The 17729-nt window shown below is 49.4% G+C and overlaps 1 long non-coding RNA gene across 6 annotated transcripts in view; it reads left to right on the top strand.

The window, feature by feature from the left end:
• Nucleotides 1–12108, top strand: part of LOC119820323 — a 72074-nt gene extending 59966 nt beyond the window's left edge. For 4 of the 6 annotated variants that reach the window (XR_005286480.2, XR_005286478.2, XR_005286477.2 and 1 more), the window contains 2 exons: nt 1582–1758; nt 4868–5185. This is a non-coding gene — a long non-coding RNA (uncharacterized LOC119820323). Of the gene's footprint in view, nt 1–1561; nt 1759–4867; nt 5186–11520 lie in introns of those variants that run through there. The other 2 variants (XR_005286479.1, XR_005286482.2) reach the window with 2 other exon arrangements.
• The last annotated feature ends 5621 nt before the right edge of the window (nt 12109–17729 follow it).

Here is a 17729-nt window from a genome sequence, read left to right as displayed (position 1 = left end):
GCTGGCGGGTCACGGCTGTTACGGCAATGGTGGCCATCAAGTCCCACTCACGAGAGTCCCCTCCTCTGTGTGAGAGCAAGGAAGCCGTTTGCGGAGAACTCACCCAGGAAGACATAAGCAAGAGCGTAGGATGTATGGCGCAGTAGGTGTCAGACTTCTGGAAACTCACAGCCCAGAGAACCCACGACTAAAAGGGCTATAAACATGCCTCAAAGCTCACAGGTGCTTGTCCAAAGATGTAAAAAAAAAAAAAAAAAATGCCAGGGACTCAGGCCTAGGGAGCAGGAAGAGAAACTCCTGTCAGTCAAACACCAGACTTCTGGAAGATTTGTACAATTGATCCAAGAACTCCATAAACCTCCTGCTTCTTCTCTATGCATTCATTGATTTCACAGTCCACAGGCTCTCCAGACTCTCGGGTCTAACTCGTGTCTCCTGACCTCTCTGTGCTGTGACTCGTAGACCACAGGTCTCCAGAGTATCACCGTTGTCATGTGGTTCCCCTTTCTGCCACCACGCTACTTCAGACCATGGATGAGCAACTACTAGTCCCTTGGCTTCCCCACTCCCCGGGCTTCTCACTGCCATGCCATTGCTTCAACCTCTGCGGCTCCTTATGGCTACGTGGCATTTTGAGTCCCATCATCTGCCATCACTGGCCTCCTGGTCCCATTTATCCTCCTACATAGTGCCCAGCTCCTGACGCACAGCTGCCTCAGGGACTTGGACATAACCTCAGGGCTCTTTGATCTGCTTCTTCTGGCTGCTTCTGGTTCTCTTCACACACCACCCGCTCCCTGACTACCTATCAGATACTCAGGCCTGGGATGAATCGTCATTAAGTTTGACCAAGACAGAGACAGGCCATTGGCAAGTGCTCTCAGGTAGCTGCTTCGAAGCAAGGGACCAGCACAAACACACAGCAGCTTAGCTCTTTATGTCCTGAGATAGCCTAGGGATCTGGCTGAGTGGTCTAATTGAAGAGGGACCCACTACTGAACTCTCTAAGGAGTAGGGGAGTCTACTTTGCTCCCCATATTTTAGCCATGCTGAGGTAGTGATGATGAAGATGACTTCCCAGGTCCAGAGCATCTCAGAGGGATGATGAAGATGAGGGTGACTTCCTGGGTCCAGAGCATCTCAGAGTGATCTCGTGTCAGCCCTACAGTATGCATCCCAGTTGTGAGAGGACAGGCTGGGACTCATCATCACAGCCAGTGTGAGTCTCAGAGACGACAGCAGCCTGTGCCAGCTGCACAGCTGGAACTCCACAAGGACATCCAGAGAGGCCAGAACCATGCCTACCTGGTGACTGTATTGGGTAGGCATAGAGTAGGATGGGCGGGATGAGGGGATAGACTCTGAGAAACCATGGTTGGTTTGGTTTAGGATCTGCTTCACTTTAGACCAATGTCTGAAAAGTTAGCCTGTGAAGTTGCTCCTCTGCGGTGAGCACCTCTGAGCTGCCATGGAGACCATCAAGAAGCCAGGTGCCATCTCATTTCTGCCCATACATTGCTCCTAACTTCGTCTTCCTGTACCTCATGCTCTCCATTCATAGACAAGGACTGCTCATTGCAGGTTCTTCCTGACACCCGACATTGCAGAGTCTTCCTGTTCACCTGACACAGAAGATTCTGGTGGAGCAACACTCTCTGAACCTCCCAGGATGGGGGCAGCCCTAAGATCACGGCACGAGTGGCTGACAGCGGGAATGATACAGCCTTGTCCCGGGAAGATGGGATCCAGGTTCTTGCGGTAAAATTCTGTGCTGGTACATAGCTTGTCGAGCGTTTTACATCTTAAAATGAAGCATGGCCTGAGGGCAGGGGCTTCTTTGTCTGCCTAGGGGTTAAAGTCAGTGGAAGGATGCTGTAAACAGTGACAGAATCCATATGAGTGCAGAGGCGAGGCATAAGGCATCAACTAGCCGCCTTCCACGCATGAGGTGTTTTCCCCACTTCTGGCTACAGCCCCAGGCTCTCTCCAGCAGTCTCTGGCCGTGGTTCTGCATTTACCACATGGACATCTGCCGGGAGGTAAAGCAGCAGTTACCAGTCACCCACATGTCACACCGTAAATCTACACGATGACTCTATGAGGCACAAGAGTCCAGCAGCTTTATGAGGTGCCACCTCTGTGATTAATGGAGGCAGGAGGCTATGCAGACAGGAATGGGGGAGAGACAAGAAAACATTGGCATGAATGCATAGGTACACATGTATAAACATAGCCAGGCATGCATACACATTGACACATATACAAACACACATGCATATGCACTCAGATATATATGTATGTGCATATATGCATACACCTATATATATATGCATAAACAGTCCAACTCCTACATCTACACATATGCAGACACATACATACTCATATACACACACTTACATACAATCATGCATAGTCTATACACATGTATTTGTATATTCAATGCACATGTGTGCATGCACACATTTATATACGCATTCACATAAGCACACACAGGATTCTAGCCCTGACCACCTTATCCCAGGGACAACCACTGCACTTCCATTCAGAATTTACTTCACGGACTATGGCTTCCCAATGATGGAATATAAAATGTTAGACTTGAAAGGTGTCAGTGAAGACCCAAACGTTTGCCTTTATCTAGCTATCACACTTGTGATACACAGTTTCCTCTGTGGGAATTTTGTTTGTGGCATTGGGTCATTGAATACATGTATTCAGAAGGACCTCGCTAGAAATGGTGTGATAAGGACAGGCACCTGAGTGACTTATGGAGCAGGGGGGCAGCCAGAGCCCCATGGCCACTGCTGCTTGACACTGTTGTCAGATTTAATAGTCACAGCTCCTCTCCGAACGGGACATTGCTTGCCACATTTTTCAAGTGCAGAAAGTGGGGTTTAGAGCGTGTCTGAATTCACAGAAATGAACAGTGGCGGGGTGGGGCTGGGAGCCAAACCACACTGGCGGGTGCCAGCGTCTGCTTGGTCTACTGTGTCCCGCTGTGGGTAACATGTACCCGTTAAGCTGACAGTAGATCATGGCTCTGTGCCCAACAGATCCCTTCAAAAACTAAGCAGGGTTTACTGAGAATCACAGCTATCACGAGTAGGTGCAACTCCGATCGTCTTCCCTTGGTAACTTTAGTTTTTCCTAGGGGTGCAGCCACACCCCAGTGTGGGTTCAGATCCTCCAGTCTTTCACAGTGTGTATCAAATAGGAGCCTTTAGCTTGAGAACTTCCTCAGGTGTTGGGCAGAGACACCTGTCGGGTGCTTATTAAAGGAATGGCGAGATGGGGGTCATGGTTGAGCAGGTGCACACCTGCCAAGTTCGAGGTTATGTGGAATGAGCCAGTAGATGCTTGAGGGCTCTTGCTTTGTCCCAGGGCCTAGCAGGCCCACAGCTGGCCGGCACCTTTCCCTGACAGAGCTTTGGCGAAGCGCAGGAGCCAGGGTCCGTGAAACAGAGGGGCTAGTGAGCATTTGTCTGGTGGGGGATGGAGTCTGACGAAGGGGGTGGGAGGAAAGTCACCGTAAGCCCGTATCTCCCAGACGCCTCTGCCTCTGCTCTCCCTTTTACACACAACAAACTTTCTCCTCCGCCATACCTAGTAGCAGTCAGGTCCTTCCTTTTATTTCTTCTTTTTCATTCATCTGGTGCCAAAACCCGGGACCAGTCAAAACCTCTCCTTTTATATATATTTTTTTTATTCCATGGAATTATTGGTTCTTCTGTTTTGCCTGTGTTCAGAGAAGTTGTCACCTCAGTCCATGACAGTAGCAGGGACTGTGGGAAATGAGGACGTGTAGGTAGGGAAGGAGCATACAGCAGGCTGGCAGTGCAGGCCTGTAGGCTGATGCTGGGGGATTACACGTTTAAGGCCAGCTTGGGTTAAACTTAGTGAGGCCTCATCTCGAAATGAAAAGTAAAGAGAGGTTGGGGTGCAGTTCAGTGGTAGAGTGCTTGCCTAGACTGTGCAGGGTCTTAGGTTCAGTCCCCAGTTACAAGGGGGCAACACACACACACACACACACATGCGCGCGCACACACAGACACACACACACACACACACACACAAGTGGAAGCATGTCTTAGTAGCTGAAGATGACATCTGTCCACCCCGAGTGACCCCTGCCCTTGGATTTAACAAGGTGCTTTCTTGGGACTGGGGCATAAACCCGGGGTTCTGCACAGGCTCAAAGTTGAACGAGACAACACCAGATAAAACCATGATCCCCCAAATGTGTGTGAATTTGTAGAACTTGAAGGCAGGGGAACTTGTTCCACTGAAAGAGATTATTCTCTGTGGGAAAAGAGAAAAGCGAAGCTACCTTGTCGGTTGATGTAGAATGCAAAGTAGAGATTGTGGCTGAAGTGGGAAGTGGGAGCGTTTGTGCCGTTCACAGGTCCAATGACCTGTAGACATCATGGGGCTGGGAAGGGGTGAGGTGAGACTGGGAAGGGGTGAGGTGGGGCTGAGAAGGGATGAGGTGGGACGGGGAAGGGGTGAGGGGGACTGGAAGAGTTGAGGTGGGACTGGAAGGGGTGAGGTGGGGCTAGAAAGGGATGAGGTGGGGCGGGGAAGGGGTGAGGTGGAACTGGAAGAGTTGAGGTGGGACTGGAAGGAGTGAGGTGGGGCTGGGAAGGGGTGAGGTGAGCCTGGGAAGGGTTGAGATGGGTCTGGGGAGGATTGAGGTGGTGCTGGGGAAGGGTGAGGTGGGTTGGAAGGGGTGAGGTGGGACTGAAAGGGATGAGGTGGGACTGGAAGGAGTGAGGTGGGGCGGGGAAGGGGTGAGGTGGGCCTGGAAGGGGTGAGACAGAGACTCTGTGTCTCTGACATCACACTGCCCGTTTTTTTTTTCTGCCTCCAGTTTCGTAGCATGTGGGCCATTGAGAAGCATTTTGTCCAGACTGTAGTACAGGGTGAAACTGACCTAGAATTGCCTGGCTTCTCTCCTCCCACTATCAGCTGCTGTGACCAGAAACACAAGAAGAGGAATGAAAAACCAAAAAAAGGTGGCACTTGAGTTCCTGGAGGATCCCCCTACTGCCCTTGCCAGCTTTTCTCTTCATGTCACCCCTGCCCTGTGTCTGACCCTCTCCCCAACTCCCTTCATGGACAGCCAACCTGTAACACAGATCCCTCCTGTCGTTTCTCTGGGCATTAAGTAAAGCCTTTCTCTCGCTGACAGGTATCTCTCAGACACTGGTTTCTCTGTTTCCAAACTTCTCACCAATTCCTGCTCCAATCTCCTCTAAGCCACATATACGTCCTCTGGAGTCGAGCTCCTCCATCCCACGCTGTCTTCCTGTCAGGCGTGGCTGGTTCACAGCCTCATATCACTCATCCCAAACGTTAACCCCAACTCTAGCACAGCTTAGCCTATGGCACTGCTCCCCAAAAAAGCCCCAAGCTAGGCAGCTCTTCAGATTCTTGAAAGGGTCTCCTAACTCAAGTGAGTCATCCCAGGCTCCTGTCATTTGCCCCCTGACACACACTGAGGCCATCCATTCTGGAGACTGCCACATCTCACCTCCCTTCCAGTCAAGGCCAGCCGCTGCTCTGGGAAGGCGTTCTGTTCCCAACGGTGTTGGCTGGCTTTATGTCAACTTGACACAGCTAAAATCATCTGAGAGGAGGGAGCCTTAATTAAGAAAATGCCTCCATAAGATTAGGCTGTGGGCAAGTCAGAAAGGAATTTTCTTAATTAATGATTGGTGGTGATTGACGGGGGAGGGCCCAGTCCATTGTGCGTGGTGCCATCCCTGGGCTGGTGGTCCTGCGCTCTATAAGAAAGCAGGACTAGCAAGCCATAGGGAGTAAGCCAGTAAGCAGTGCCCCTCCATGGCCTCTGCATCAGCTCCTGCCTCCAGGTTCCTGCCCTGTAAGTTCTTGCCCCGACTTCCTTCCATGATGAACAGTGCCATGGAAGTGTGAGCCAAACACATCCTCCCCTCCCCAATTCCCAGCAACCACAGGGCGGCTCACAGCTGTCTCTAACTCCAGTCCCAGGGGATCTGTCACCCTCTTCTGGCCTCATGGGCACCAGGTGCACATGTGGGGCAGAGATACATGCATGCAAAACACCCATACACATAAAAGAAAAGAAAATCTAAAAAAAAAAAAACCCTCCTGCATCTATATATCATAAAACTTCTATATAATTTTGCCCTTTTTCTGATTTTCTCAATGTTTAAAACTCTGCTTTTCATTATCAGAAAGATCCAGGCTTCTCCCCCCGCCCCCTCACCTCAGATCCACACTGTAAAATAAATAACACGACATTCCATTAAATTAGCCTCCATAAAATGGTGCAGGGCAGTGGGTTTTTTTTTTTTTTAAGATGATGAAAAACTTGAAGACATCAATGGCTTTTTATCAGAGAAATTCCCCTCACCTCTGAAGAAGACTGGAATTAATTTAAATGGCACCAGAAATAGAAAAGGAAGGCTCCACCAGCCAAGTTCCTTTTCAAACGGCAAAACCGAACCTCTCCAAGGTGGATGTTTCTCATAGTTTCCATGCTGAAAGAGGTGACCTCGAAGATGCACCCGTCTGTCTGCATCTGGACACATCGCATAGCTGTCAGGTGGATAACTCACGTTGGGCGTGTTTAAAAACCAGCTTGCCCTGTGTATGGAGCAGGTCCCACTTAGAAGTCATTTCAGTTTCAAAGGGAGATTACAGCCCTTTGAAATTCCCTTGAAGGAGAAATTCCACCTCTGCTTTTTATTATCCGATTGCATTAGTTCTTATATTAGGATAAAAAGAAACACATTCTGCTCTTTAAACAATAGCAAAGGGAAACATCACCCCTGGCAGCCTTTCTTTCTTGGGGGAATTCTAATCTCATTCATATCCTCAAAGGCACTTTCATTCTTTGGGGAAGGAAGATTTGAGGGCCAATTAATTGTAGGCCCTTGGGACCCACCCATGCCCTTGAAGTTTTATCTTAGCAAAGACGTGGATGCTATTTAAGAAGCCGGGGGTCCAAATGGCATTAAGAGTGGTGAGGGAGTCCGAGGAATCACCTGGGTGGATGGCATGCAGAGTCCAAGTCCTGCCTGCTCAGTGCTACTACCATCTCACCCAGGCCAGAGAGGTCTGTGGCTATTCCAGACCCCCCTTTCCTGACCAGCAAGGGCACGTCAGCCTGGCACATGGGGCATAGCTGGAAGGAGCATTTCCAGCCTGGAGCTTCAGTTAAAGGTCATCCTAACCCAGTGCTAATGTCTGTGGAACCAGGGTTGAGCTGTTAGCCTGAGCGAGGTCTCAGCCGATGCAGCTCGAAGCAAACCTTTTGGAACTAGGAAGGTGGTTTTGAGCAGGATGCTCACGGGATGGCTGCAGGAACAGAGGGTATTTCACCGAGCTTAGCCAGCCTTCCGCTGGCAGAAACATGCGTTGATTTTTAAGTGTGCAGCCTTCTAGAGACCGTATGCCACCTAGCAATGCTTTACATTTTCACTGTAGCTTCTAGAAATATTCAAGCTGAATATCCAGAGTGCAAGCCATGCCACGGCGGGCATGTTCTCTGCTTGCCTGCATCACTGGCATAAACTATGTGTTTCATGACTGGGTTTTGACCAGGTCTTCCATCGTCACAGACTTCACTTTTCTCAAAAGCTTGGTTCCCTACCTGGACCCTTTCTGTTGAAAGTCTGTCACACTGACTCAGCTCCCGAGACTCACAAGCAGCGCAGTGTTTGACGCATAGATTCCAATCCTGGTTGGCATTAGTTAGGCTGGCCGCTCTGTCTACCTTCTGTATCGGCGAGCACTAGGAGCGATGCCAGCGTATCACCCAGCACTAGGAGGGGCCAGTGTGATGTCATCTTCTCAACACCGTCTTCCATCACTCAGAGGCCTGCCCAGCCTCACTCCCCTTTCTCACCTATTATGTTTGTCATTAGAAGGACATGACCAGAACTAACCAAGAGATGTGTAGACAACACAGCCACCCACTGCAAGTTTTGTTTAGGGATAGTACACCTAGTTTTGATACAGTTGGCAAGAGAGTATAAAAGCAATGTAACTTTAAGTAGAAAAAAACATAGTATCCGAAATGAAAATGTCACTGGGCAATGTCAAGCGGAAAGCCTATGGGTTAATGTGCCCACCCACAGCTGGCGGTGGTAGCCTTTGAATCGCTGTCCCGTGCCCACTGGGATCTGTCTGTCATGACTGGCCTGTAACACATTCCTCCCTCTGCCTGTCTGCCTGTGAGGAGCTACATGAAGGATGGGCTCCTGGCTGTTCTTGCAGTCCCAAAGCCAAAGACAGCATGCTGTAAGTATTCCACACTCAGAAGAACATGGTACAGCGGTTGGCTCCTACTGTTTGCAGCATTATTTTAATGTAGAGGGAATCAAATTCCTCAACACAGGGCTGTAGCTGATAAATCCTGTATATCCACAGGGCAAGGCACACTACACACACTTCAAATTCTTTTGAAGAATAAGGACCTGAGAAAATTCTCTTTATATGGTATTAGTGAAGCTTGCTTAGTTACATAGTCTTGAATAGATAGATATAGATACATAGCTTGATCATCAGAGCTTTTTAAAGCTTCCATTCATTCACTTAGGGAATTAATTAACATCATCGCCAAATGGCATCATTTGAGGAGAGAGAGAAGGAGAGAGAGAGAGAGAGAGAGAGAGAGATTCTATGTAAAACAAGCCCCCATTTTCACAGAATTTTTTTATAAGCTATAGGCAGAAAACAAAACAAGTAAATGCGCATTTTATTGGGTTTTACCACAGGGAAAGTCATCCGAGTAAGGCAGTGTCTTTGCTTATTCCTGGAGCTATAACAAGAGTCTTCAAACTGAGAACTTTTTAAATGGCTGTTGTATAAGTCACGCCACACAAGATGGTGCCAGCTGTTAGTGGCTAGTAAGGACCTGTTTGATGTATCTTCACATGGTGGAGGAACAGAAGACAAAGGGGTCCCTCTGGTTCCCATGGTCCTCAGTGAAAGCAGAAACGTCTGTTCCAGCACTCCAATGGACCTTCTTGCTCACAACTCTGTGTCTGGAATCAAGTTTCAGCATGAATTTGGGGGGACACAGACAGGCGGAGTATAACATGCAGCTTCCAGGGTCCTTGAAGCAGAAGAGTATTAGGGGTACTATGAGGTGAATGAGACCAAGCTGTGTGGATTCCTTAAAGATCATTCTAGAAGGGATAGGAAGACAAAGGGTGTTGAGGCCAGAGTAAGTCGTGTGTGCCTAAGGACAGGCAGGCCATGTGGCTGCAGCAGAGAGATAATGTGGTGAGGGGGGGCAGAGATGGGGCCCGGGCCCTGAGGTCCCATCACAGACAAGACCCAGTAAGATCATAGTAAAGACTTTGTTTATATTTTCCATTTTAGTCATTTTTGTTAGTTTTTTGTTTCTTTTGGTTTTGTTTTTAGAATTTTGTATACCAAGTTTTTCCCATATTCACCCCCTTCCAGAACTATCCTCAGATATACCTCTTCCCTACCCACCCAACTTGCGTCCCTTTTTTTTCTCACCCACCAAATCCAGCTTGTGCTACCCGTATATCCACTGATGTGCGACCTCCCACCAGGACCTGGGTTGACCCGCCAGTGGCAACTCTCAGAGCCAACTGACTGTCCCTCTTCCGGCAGCTAACAGCTGTCAGCAGCTTCCTAACTGAGGGTCGGAATTCACGTCTGTCTCCCCTCTCCATGTTGAGGCTTGGTCTGGTCTGAGCTGGCACAGGTATAGTGCATGCGGTCATAACTGCTGTGAGTTCATGCCCAGCTGCCCCGCTGTGTCTGGAGGACACGTTCTGCATGTGCATTCGCCACCTCTGGCCCTCACACACAGCCTTCCTGACCCTCTTCCACAATGATCCCTGGGAGACGAAAAGATGCAGGATCGATGTTCTAGTCAGGATTTAGCATTCTGGGGTCTTTTGGCCCCTGCACCTGGGCCAGCGGTGGGTCTCTGTCCTGCTCACCTTCTCCTGCAAACAGAAGCTTCTCTGATGAGGGCTGAGAAGCGCACTAATCCATGAGTATACCGTTGTTCTGAGATGTTCATCCACTGTATTTTGATTCTATTTACCTCTTTACCCTTACTACGTCCCCTAATTCCTTCTAGATCTACCCCACCTCCCCAGCCTCTCCCAACTTTGAGTCTTCTTTTTCTTTTCCAGTTTTTCAAGGCGGGGTTTCTCTGTGCAGCCCTGGCTGTCCTGGAACTCCAACTGTAGACCAGGCTAGCCTCGAACTCAATGAGATCCACCTGCCTCTGCCACCCGAGTGCTGGAATTAGTCATGTGCCGCCACCACCTGGCTTTTCTCTTCAGATTGTATGAATCATTCACCTTTTGCTCTTTCTTTCTTTTAAGAACACATAGGGTCCAATTTGTGCTTCTTAGACGCTCCTAGGCGTGGGACCATCCACTGGAGCGTGATGACCTTGACTTTTACTCTTAAGTGGGACAAGACAGAGCAGAGAAGCAGCGTAGATGTGACTCACATACTGGAGGGCTCATCCCAGGGCTATGTTAAGACTCACGGAGGCCAAGACTATGGAGTGTGGGTACCTGTGTGCATGCATATACATGTGGTGGTGGGCAAGGCAGGACAAGGCATGTGGCCTTGGTGTCTTCACCTAGGATACCAGGGTTAGAGTATGTAGGGCTATTATGGAGACAGTAGGGAAAGAGTTTGAGACTCACAGCCTAGTACCAACAGTAACACAGTGGGGGCTTAAGAGTCGAGAGTATCCATGACTTAGGTGGCTAGAGGTGAGGATAATTCTTTCCAAATCTTAAAGACTATACCAGGATCAAAGGCACAGTTTAAATACAGTTAGCAATTAGAGAACTCACCAGAATCTAGCTTAGTAGCTCATTCTATGTAACACTCCACTGGGCTTTTGCTATAGGCTGCAGTGTTGGGCCTCATGAGGCTGGGGCATGAGGCTCAGTGTAACTTCCTGAGCCTAACTTGAGTTTGGAGAGGAGCAACTCAGCACAGCCTGATCTAGGCCAATCTCTGCCCAGCCACCACTGATGTGGCAGGATATCATTGGCCCTTATTCCTTACTCCACCTCACCCCATCCCAAGATTCCCGCCCACTACCTCAGCCCTATATAGGTTCCTGCCTCGGTGCAAAAAAGTGAGATCTTGCTTTGACATACTTCAGATTCAGTGTGTGTTTCTCCCTGGTGGCCAGCAGGGAAGTCTGGGTTGTCGACACAGGACCAGCTCTGCCTCAGCCCTTTCTGCTGGAGACCTCGGCACTGCAGGCTGAGTGACAGGGGATTAGGGTGGGTGTTCAGAGGGTGTCCATGCAGCAGGCACTTGGGATGTTATTTTTTGAAGCTCTGATCCACCCACAAAGGGGTATAGAAGAAGAAACAGAAATCCCACCGCTTCTCATGGTTCTCACAGCTTGTTGGCTGCATGTTGTTTCTGAGTCAGCAGCAAAATGTGTCTCTCTCATTCCAAGGTGTTAGAAATGTTAACTCTATCTTTCCATTCTCCCTCTGCTCCCTGCAGAAACACTGAAGGCTATGGGCATCTTTGGTTCTTTCTGGGACATTGAGCTGCAGATAGCCTGAAGAGGAATCTTAGAAAGACCTTGAGGAATCTTCCCAGGAAGGCCCATCAGAATCCCTCCATCCATTCACTCTGTATTCTGCCCTCTGTTGTGGTCACATGGATGGAAGGAGGTGGAATCATCAGAACCCCTTTGTCCTTCACTGTGTGTCCTGTTCCTATTGTGGTCACATGGTTCTGTCAGCCACAAGCATTACACAGTAAAAGTACAACTGACAGGTCAGTTTGTCAGTGACAAACCCACAGGAGCAGTGAGGAGCCTGATTTTCAGAGCTCTGGGAACACCTGTCTGTTGAATAGTCACTGTCAATTCTGTAGAAATCTTTTGAAGCCACGACGTGTCTCCCTTCCATAATGGGACTCTTCCCGAAGTACCCCAGCAGTGCATAAATCATTCATTGAGACAGCTTCTTCTTGTATGGGCAACCGAATGAACTTCTCCATATTGTGGGGCCCTGGTGTGAAAGTGTTCACTCAGCCAAATCTTTGTTCTCATAGTCAAATCTACATAAAACCAGTTCCCCACAATTGTCCTTATTGACAGGCCTTATTGACAAGAAAGGAGCCCTGAGCAGGGGGCACTGAGCAGAGAGATATCATGTTTGCTCTTACAGACAAATGGGTCTGGTGACCCTGAATTCTTTCGCAGCAGACTCAGGAAGGTGTAGTCTAGTGACCTGTGTTTTACCCTAACACGCTATTAATATTTTGTATTTACCCTTCACTTTAGTTTCAATTAACACAATATCAAAGGCCAGGAAATTACCTATTGGTACCTCTATCCCTAAAATATACAGGAAAAAAAAAAGCTTGGGTCACTAAACAAGCCCCAGAGAAAAAGATTCCTACTCACCTGGGTGCCAGCAGATACTGCATCCTGATGCTTAACCCAGGGGCCAAGCTCCATCCTAATCCTCCAGGTATCTGCTGGGGAGCTTCACAGCCACACCCCTTCTAAGACATAAGGCCTTGTCAGTCTGTCAGCCATCTTATTAGCCCTAAGATATGCATGCTTGGTCTCATTGTTATTTACTAAAGAATGGTTAGCTAATTCTGTGTGGGAATACAAACTGGAGACATTGTGGGATGAGGAGAACAGCAAGGAGCATCAAAAGAAGCAAAAGAGGAACATCAAAGAGAAACATCATAAGCAAACATCGAGAGAGCATTGGAGAGAGCACAGGAAGAATAAATAGGACATGATGAAAGGACTCTTGTGAGCTAATTTATTTCATTTACCTCAGACCTTTTTAGTCAGTTTTCCCCTGCCAGAGCGGTCCTTTTGAATTCTGAGAGGTTGTGTGGGGGTTTAACCCCAACATAAACCTTGATAATATGGATGGAAGGAGGAGGGCTCATCAGAAACCCGCCCCCTCCATCATTCACCAGGTATCCTGCTCCTGTTGTGGTCACATAGATGGAAGGAGGAGGGCTCATCACAACCCCCCCCCCCCCCGTCATTCACCAAGTATCCTGCTCCTGTTGTGGTCACATAGATGGAAGGAGGAGGGCTCATCACAACCCCCCCCCCCCGCCCCGTCATTCACCATGTATCCTGCTGCTATTGAGGTCACATGGATGGAAAGAAGAACAGGTGTTCTGGTTCTCCAGCAGCACCATGGAGCACAGAGCCCCTGCTGCTTAGCAAACCTCAGCCATGTCTACCGTGTGCCCAGGGTGTCCTGGCAGGCAGGAGGGCAGGCAGGTGGGCGGGCTCTCCAGCTGTGGTCTTGCTTAGGACAAATCCCTATTGCAAGGTCTCCCCACCAAGTGTGGGTGCTTAGAGGATGCTCACTGAGCTTACACGTTTTGACTTTTCATTGATAAATCTTTGAAAATGGTAGCTGATCTTGCCTATGCTTTTTTTTTTTTAAAGCAGTTGTCCTTATTTGATTTTAATTTCTGTACTATATGGGCTCAAATGCTACAGTGGCCTTATCAGGGGACAGCTGGCCTTTGTCCTCAGTAGGCAGCTCGGCCTTGGTCCGCACACTCTCAAGAGCCCATATGTTGTTCTGAATGTCAAGGCACTCTGCTTTGGGTGCCCAGCTCTTGACACTAGAGAGCAGTGCTGAAGGGGACAGCTCCCTGCTGGGCTTCTGTAGATAGCAGTCTTGGGCCCTCAGAAACCAGGGTCAGAAGCAGCCAACAGCTGGAGTCAAGGGCAGAGAAAGACTTGCTGTACTAGCTCTGCCTCTGATGAGCTGGGAAGTCCCACCTGCCCCTCCCACACGAGAATAGTTTTCTACTCTTTATCTGAACACTGTTCTCACACAGCCTTCCTTGGCAACATGTCTCTGTCTAAATCATGATGCTTACCTATTAGATCAGTGCGTCTGAGGTATCCAATTGCCTGGGGTGGAGACCAGAATGGGAGACAGAAGGATGTTTGAACACTTGGAACTGGCTAGTCACATGAAGCTTAGACACAAGCCACCTGTCACTGGGGGTCTAGGGAAAGTGTGTTCAGAACAGCGCAGGACACAGCTGGATATTGGTTAGTAATTATGGTCAACTTCTTGGCCATAAAGGGCTATGCTAAATTCTTAATATGCCTGTCTCTTGGGACATTCAGCAGACACTTCAGGGCTTAGTGTGATAGAGCCTTCAGTCTTTGCTCCATTGAGTTAAAATCCAATTCCACTCCTCCCTGTGTCCCTCTGTTACCCATACCCGAAACCTGCCTGTCCTTCACAGAATGGAACGCAAGACACATGGAAAAGCCAGTGTGAACGTGGCCCCTGATCTGTGATCTGACCCATGGAGTTGGGCACCTTTGCTACAGTTATTTTGAAGCTTCCTTCCCTTCCTCCATTTCCATATACCCACGATCAAAAGTCCCACCTCATATAAATATTTCCGGACTATTTAAAGGCATCTTTCCTTTCCTGTAGCTGTCCCCAAAGTTGATGGTGACAGCTTCATCTTATGCAAGTTGTGCGTTCGTGTAGTCCGAGTCCCATAATCCCCTTAGGTCACGGCAGCTTTGGAAGGAGCTCTCCACTAGCAGAAACATTTTTCCCCTTATCACACGAAGGAGCACGTGTCAAAGGGCTCAGCACACTAGCAAAGGCTCCCATTTATCTTTCCTCTGTGTGCAGCAATAGTGCTTAGCCCCTGGATGGAGAACAGGGTGCATTCTAAAGGATCAGCTCTCCTTTCCCACGCTCTGCCCAGAACCAGAAGTGCAGCGGGGAGGCTGGGTGGAGCCAGAGGTGGCGACTGCGTAGACACGGACCAGAATTCCTGTTGGTGAGGGGAAGGAGACCCTGTTCTGCTTCCGCAGACCACTGTGGATGGAAGATGATGCGTCTCTGCCTCCGGTCTGTTGACGACATGTGTCGTGTACTCTCTCAGACCTGTCATCTGTGGTCACTTCTAAGGAGGTCAGTTCATGAAGGACCATCACCCCTGGCCTCCACGGTCATGTACTCAGAATGCACATCCACCCTCCCTTTCAGGATTATGGTAAATGTCGTTTGTGCATGGGTGTCAATGTGTGCCCCCTGTGGCACCTCCACCTTGGGCTCCAGGCGTTCACAGTCCTGGGTGTTCCTCCCTGGATACGTACTTTAACAGTGCAGCCTGGCCTGGAGACTACATAGTCTTTTCTCCACCACACCCTCAGCATCCAGGACACCCACTTACCCTGCCTTGCTGTCCTTGCTGCAACATTGCCTCTCCTGTGCCCTGCCCCCTCCCTCCTTTTGTAGCCTTGTCTGTGCCGCTCTCCCACGGGTGCGCTCAGCTCCTGCTCTCCCATTTGCTTTCCCCTGTGGCTGTGCTCCCGGGTGGGCAGATGCTCTGCTGTTGTTTGCAGCTCATCCCTCCTCCACCTCTGCTCTGTGAGTTTCCTTTCCTCCCTTAGCTCTTCTAGCCCCTTCTTCCTCTCCCCTGCAAGCTTTCCCTCATGGCTCTTGAATCCCTGTTGTCTTCGGAAATGTCCTGCTCAGTATCTGGGCTCCTCTCTCCACTATTCTCCTCTATGGTTCCTAGCTCATCTGATCATTCCTGATGGCAGCATCCCTTCCTGGGCATTGGTTTCAAACACCCGCCTCTCTCTTCAGTCTGCCTCCCAACTCCAGTTTGGGATATGATTTCTCTTCCATCCTGTGGATCCCCTTTCATGTTCCTGCCCTCTCCTGGGTACTCACTGCTTCTCCATCACTGTCTCCTCAGTCTTGCTGACCTCCTGTTTCTTCAGGACATGACCCCTCCCTATGTTGGTCACCATCCACCCATGTAAGCAGACCTGGGGGTGTCCATTCTCTCCTGAACCTCCTACTGCCTGAAAAGTGGCATCATAGCCTTCTGAGACTTTGCCCCTGCTCCCACTTCCTCTGTCTCCTCCAGAAACATGATCACAGGCAGCACCCAGAAGTCATGGAAGACCTGAACAAGCCCCTGTCCTTAGCTTCCACAACATCAGTGGCAGGAATGGGAAGGAGCAGAGTTATGTTTCTATTCCCGTGACAAGACACTATGAGCATGGCTATAAAAGAAAGCATTTAATTGGACTTTTAGTTTCAGAGAATTAGGCTCCACGATGGCAGAACAAAGGCACGGCAACAGGAACAGCCAAGAACTCAAATCCTGGTCTGCATGTAGGAGGCGGGGGAGGGGGTACATTGGAAATGGTGCAAGTTTTTTAGAACCTCAAAGCCCACCCCTAGTGACACAGCTCCTCCAACAAGGCCACAGCTCCTAATATTTTCCAAACAGTCCCACCAATTAGGGACCGAGTATTCAAACATATGCATGGGGGGGTGGGTGGTCGTTCTCATTCAAATTACCCACAAGTCCCTTCAGCCCTTGCCCTCATGGCTGTTTTAACCCAGCCTGCTCTGCTTGCTTGCTTGAGTCCTTTGCCATAGGACAAGCTAGGACCCTAGACACCTTTAGCCTTTCTGGAATCCCCACATGGGGCATGGTGTCCCTTCTTAAACACCAGGTGTTCCTGGCTTTCCCAGCTCCCTCTGCCCACACAGCACTTGCGATCAGCTTCTAGCTTGTTTGTTGTCTATCCCTTGAGCTCAATCTGCTCGAGGACTTCCATTTGTCTTATTTCCCGCAGCCTTCGGGGCAGCGCCACGCACAGGCAGCCTATTGGAAGCTTTGAGTGTTCAAGGAGAGGGTGCATGCGCTCTCTTACTGATGGCATGGCTTCACACTTCCCTAGCCGAGAGCTCTCACAAGCCCTGCCCTTCCTCATCTGCCACGTGACTGCCGCCCCTTTGGCTGTGATGGCTTTTCTGTCACATGACTAGATTGTGTTGTTTCAGGGCTCTGGTGTGCACTGTCATCTCCCACTCCACCCTGAAGTGTCGTCACGACAGTTAACACACAGCTCCAGGGCTGCGTGTGGGAAATAAAAACCTGTAGCTTTTGCTTTCAGTACTTCGGTGTGTTCTGTTTGATGTCACCTCGTTCCTGTGTTTCTGCTTTACATCTGCTCCTGGCAGGGAGCCAAATGACATCCTTCTTAGGTCAGGCATCTTCCCCTAAGTCTGCAGTTTTCTTCCTTTCTTTCTTCTTTTCATTCCATTTAGTGATTGTAGCTTTCTTTCTGTGCTTGCAGCTTCTTATATTTCTTGTCTCTATGATTTTTTAATTTTTTTTATTTCCATTGAATATAGAAAACCTTTGCTCACTCTGCTTTCTCTCCCTCCCTCCCTCCCTCCCTCCCTCCCTCCCTCCCTCTCTCTCTCTCTCTCTCTCTCTCTCTCTCTCTCTCTCTCTCTCTCTCTCTCTCTCTCTCAATCCCTTTCTTTTCTAAGACTCTCTTTAGCACTCCAACTTGAAGGTCCTTGTAGGGTGGGGAAACGTGAGTACCATACTCCACAGGAACTGAAAACAGTGACCTGGATGTTCAGCTGAGAGGGAGGGCTGAGGTGGATACGGCTCATCAGACCTGACTGCAGAGTCCCTGTGAATGTCGCATGAGGGAAGAAGGGACTCTGCTGTGGTGGCTGCCACTCGACTGTGTCCTGTGCATTTTCTGTATGAGAGCAGAGCTGAGTCCTTTGCATTGCCCTGTGCAGAAGCAGAAGAGGAGGAGGAGGAGGAGGAGCCATTACCCCTGAAGTGGGAGACGTGGAGGAAGAACAAGAGCAAGGCTGATCCTAGGAGACAGGTACTCTGACTCTGTG

This window comes from Arvicola amphibius, chromosome 8, assembly GCF_903992535.2.
Source record: "Arvicola amphibius chromosome 8, mArvAmp1.2, whole genome shotgun sequence".
Classification (NCBI taxonomy): Eukaryota; Metazoa; Chordata; class Mammalia; order Rodentia; family Cricetidae; genus Arvicola; species Arvicola amphibius.
The sequence above is the reverse complement of the archived record's forward strand: the minus strand, read 5'-3'. Positions and strand labels throughout refer to the sequence as shown.